This window comes from Octopus bimaculoides, chromosome 6 (assembly GCF_001194135.2).
Source record: "Octopus bimaculoides isolate UCB-OBI-ISO-001 chromosome 6, ASM119413v2, whole genome shotgun sequence".
NCBI classification, from domain to species: domain Eukaryota; kingdom Metazoa; phylum Mollusca; class Cephalopoda; order Octopoda; family Octopodidae; genus Octopus; species Octopus bimaculoides.
Window position 1 is genome coordinate 23,627,410 of NC_068986.1, and position 4,970 is coordinate 23,632,379.

Sequence of the window (4,970 nt, forward strand, 5' to 3'; positions counted from 1 at the left end):
TATATATATATATATATATATATATATATATATATATATATATATATTTGTTACATTCTATAATTGCAGTTAAAATACTTTTTGCACAGGTATCACTAGTGCAGATTTCGTTATATAACACTTGAGATTTCCTATATTTGAGAACGATTAAAATTTACATATTTAATTGTCACTTTCTTCCTCTCTCTCTCTCTCTCTCTCTCTCTCTGCCTATCCATCTATCTATTTGTCCCTGTCTTACTATATACATGACTCTCATTTCTAGCAATATTGGTGCTGATTAACACCGTTAGTCGCTTTAGTGACGTATATATATTAGGTTGTCAAGAAAGGTCTTGCGGAATTCTTCTCCACGACAACGCTTCGCCGCACGTCGCACAACTGACCCTGCAGAAGTTGAACGACATGGGCTACAAAACTCTGCCTCATCCGCCATACTCACCAGACCTCTCGCCTACCGACTACCACTCTTTCAAGCATCTCGACAACTTTCTGCGTGAGAAATGCTTAAAAAAAAACCAAGACGATGCCAAACACTCTTTCAACGACTTCATCACCGCCACGACGCAGGACTTTTACGCTACTGGCATAAATAAACGTTTTTCGCGTTGGCAAAAGTGTGTTAATTCTGATGGTGTTTATTTCGATTAATAAAGTTTTGTTTGAGCCGAGATATGTGCATCTGAATTTAAACGTTAAAAACTGCAAGAACGTTCTTGACAACCTAATATATAGATGTACGTTTCGCTTGAAATATTGCTAGGAAGCCACCCTTATCATTTATAATTTTCACTTTTATAATGTATGAATTCAGCGTGTGATTTCTACGGTCATCTTTTAAGCTGATAAGGCGAGTTGAATTTAACCCTAAGCGCCGGTAAGCGCCACTGAAGAGCATTAATGTAAATGTGAATTCTCTGGTGATCTGGCTATGTCCAGTGCTGAAGGAGCTTACCTCCCTTGCCGGTCATTAAGATAATGCGTAACGAGGCTATGCGTTGTTTTGACTCTCATTTCTAGCAATACGAGTGCTGAATAGCGCCCTAAGTCGCTTTAGTGACGTATATACTTTTGCCTTTCGGCTGAAAACTTGCTAACAAGCCACTCTTATATATATATATATATATATATATATATATATATATATATATATATATATATTATAGAAAGATATGCATACATGCATACGTACATATGGATAACGGCATTACGATTACATAGTGGATTTGAATAAATGTTTTCATGGGTATCATAACTTAATATCATTTAGGGGAGAGAGATAGCGAAGAAAATTTGCGGAGGTTTCGATACTGATAGAGAATTCATCAAGCCTGTATGTAGTTAGAATTCTTTCAAGGAGTATCAATTCCCGTGTATAAACTCTTATACAGATCAGAATTTATAAACAATACTATATAATCATTTAACAGGATATTAAATTTCTCTCCTAGAATATGTTGACACCTGCTGGATCCGTCCGGTTTCTAGAATGGTTTATTAAATGGCCATCTTTGTGCAATTAAAAGTACTTACTATTTAGTGGACAACATGAAATGATGATATAATTAAAAGACAATGGTATAGTGAAGGTTTTGCTATGCATTATCTGTTGAAACTAAAGGATCTGTTAGCTTCCTGGCCGTAAAGATATTATTAGTAATTTAAGCAATACTCTTAATGCTTGTATAAACAAGTATATGACATATGCTTGTGACAAATAAATCAAAGACCTAAGTAATGGTGTATTTAATAAAACTCAAGGTAAATTATTCAACTTATGGTAGTAATATCTACACCAGTCGCATCGGACCTACCTACAAAAGGACAAACAGCAATAGTCGGCGGCATCATTTCATCAAGAAAGTGGCTACACGACTGCCTAGAAACATTAATTCCTAATTGGGAGACTTTAACATTCCTAAAGCTATGCAATTAAGGGTATAGAATTTGCCCGTGTTTTTCAAACTACATTCCTAAACGAATAGATGTTCCTCTTTCCATTGTATATCTGTCTGTCTGTCTGTTTGTCTATCTGTCTGTCTGTATGTATGTATATATGTCTGTCTGTCTGTCTGTCTGTCTGTCTATCTATCTCCCCTCACACTCTCTATATGTATACATATATGTATGTATATATGTATGTATATATGTATGTATGTATGTACGTATGCATACATACATATATATATATTGTAAGATAAATAAACACAAGAGGGCTTCTGTCTAATATTTGCATGCGGCATAAAAAATAGAGATAACAGAATAAAGAAAAATAAGAACAAAAAAAATAGTCTTTTCGTGACTGCTGTTTCATGATTTAACAACTTACGCAATAACTTTATTCATATGCAACATATATATGACGTCATATGTGCGTGGCCTGCGACAAGACCCGATGAAATTGTGAAAGTAAGTTAGGTGTTCCTCCTCAGGGGAAAGGTGGCAAATATATATTTTCTTGCAATGTTTGCAGATATGAAGATTTAAAGAGAACAGTGTGGGGTAGTGAAGTAGAGGAGGAGAGAAGGCGTAGGAAACAGACAAATAGAAGGGTGGTTAAAAGGAGATATGAGATGAAAATATTGCTTGACAAAGACCAGACATAAAAAAGAAAGTTAATTTCTGGTCGTAGAAATATTGTTGTCAATTGAAAATAGCGGGGGACCAAATTAGTAGTTTATAGACAGACAAGATAATGCAGTTAAGAAAAATATACATCTTCTGAAAACCCAGAGCACGCCATATATTTGTGCTGGTCTATAATTTGTAGTGGAACCCCTACCACGCAAATCATCACGCCTTTAAATTATGTTGCTAAAAGTCGTTCTCTGTACTACGCCAGAATGTGACTTTCGATACTTAATCGATTCTTTGAAGTAATATTTGCTTCCAGACGAATTCTACAGAACCTCTGCTCATTATGTAAAATCATTATAATTTCTCATCATCTTCGCTAAAATTCTCTTTCACTCACCGTATCTTCTCTTACTAAACCTCACTCCCTTACCACAACACTTATTCTCCACGCTACTCTGTCCCTCACTTCTATTGTTCTTAATTGCTTTATCTTGTCTGCGAACTACTAATTTGGTCCCCCACTAGTGTTTATCTTACTACCTCCTTAACACCTCGATAAATATTGTTCATATAGCCGATTTTCGATGATGAAGCCCCAAATCTGGATGAAGAAATTGCAGTTTGAGTTCCCATGCACGTGAACACTAATCTGTATCATCAATACCAATACCATACTCACTTTGCTTTGACGTGCTCACTGTTTATATATATATATATATATATATATATATATATATATATGTGGATAAAATATGATATATATATATATGGAAAAAATATTATTTCTAAATCTCTCAACGAGAGACATTCAGTAACAATACTCTAAAGTAAAGGTTATTTGCCAACATGATGTGGCAGTCCCGGTTAGAAAGAATGTTACTGTTGTTTAGCCCCAGGAAACATCGACTCCAGTGGGCTATAGGACACACTATCTGTGTCCTTATATTTTCGAACAGGAGAGTTCAGCATCCCTACTCAGCAGAAAGTAATATCTGTAGACTGCGGTTTCTGGGTTATTTCTCTTTCTCAGCACAGAATAACTGTTTGACTAGCCAGCCAAAGGAGGCTGAGTAAGGGAAATAACCCAGAAACCGTGATCTACAGATATTGCTCTGTGCTGAGTAGGGATGTTGAACTCCCCTGTTCGAAAATATAAGGATACAGATAGTGTGTCGTATAGCCATCTGGAGACGATGTTTCTTAGTGTTTGATAACAGTAACGTTCGTCCAACCGAGACTGCCACATTATGTTGGCAAATAATGTTTACTATGTAAATACAAGTATATGTATATATATTGATATATTCCTACATATTGATAAAAAGCACTGCTCTGTAGCATCAACATCTAAACTAAATTTGCTTTCACGTACTCACTATTTACATATGTATATATATGTATGTGTATATGTTTGTGTGTGAATTTGTGTGTGTGTATGTGCGTGCGTATAGTTATATTTATATATAATTACATATATATATAGACGCACACACATATATAGACACATATATAGACACATATATAGACACATATATAGACACATATATAGACGCACACACATATTGAAACGCATTCGTTTCCTTAGCAGTAATTCTAAAAGTAGAAACTCTGTTTATCAATGTAAAATTACTTCCGGTTCTGCTGTCTTGTTTTTTACATACGTAGTTCTTCATCTCCGTTGTCCAAAAAATCTAATCATTACTCTACATTTAAACATATCAATAAAGCAACAATACTGGGCTTAGCAAATTAATTTGGTCTCTAAAGAATATAATAAACAATTTGATTTGGAATGGAATATTCAATTTAGATCCTTTCCACATGATAAATGTAAATCCTTTTGTCCGCTCTGTAACTAAGAACAATATCTCATCCTGTTCTCGGAGAATTTGCTTGTAAATACGTTTAAAGAACGCGTTTATCGTCGCAAACATTGGCAAAAGCATACCTTTAGGTCCTATAAGTAATTTCTACCAATCTATGAAATTAGACCTTTAACTGTCTTCTTACATTTCATTTCCACTACATATAAGTATTTTCCCGCCTTTAAACTTTATTCCCATTCATGTATGACATTATATTTCTCCACTCTTAATTTTCTGTTAATTCCTTTCTTTCTCGTCCTTCTCGTTCACTACATTGCTTGAACGGTTTTTAAAAATATGACTTGCCAGCGTTCCCCTTCCTCATATGTGCGGTAATCACGTTCGGTTAAGATGGCTTACTGATGTATTTAGCTTCTCTTTCTTTTCCCTGACGAGATGTTTGCATTGTTTTACATCATTTTATTCCCTCGGGAATAGTATCTATCTATCTATCTATCTATCTATCTATCTATCTATCTATCTATCTACATGCGCACTTATTATTTTGTGTATATGCATACGATATAT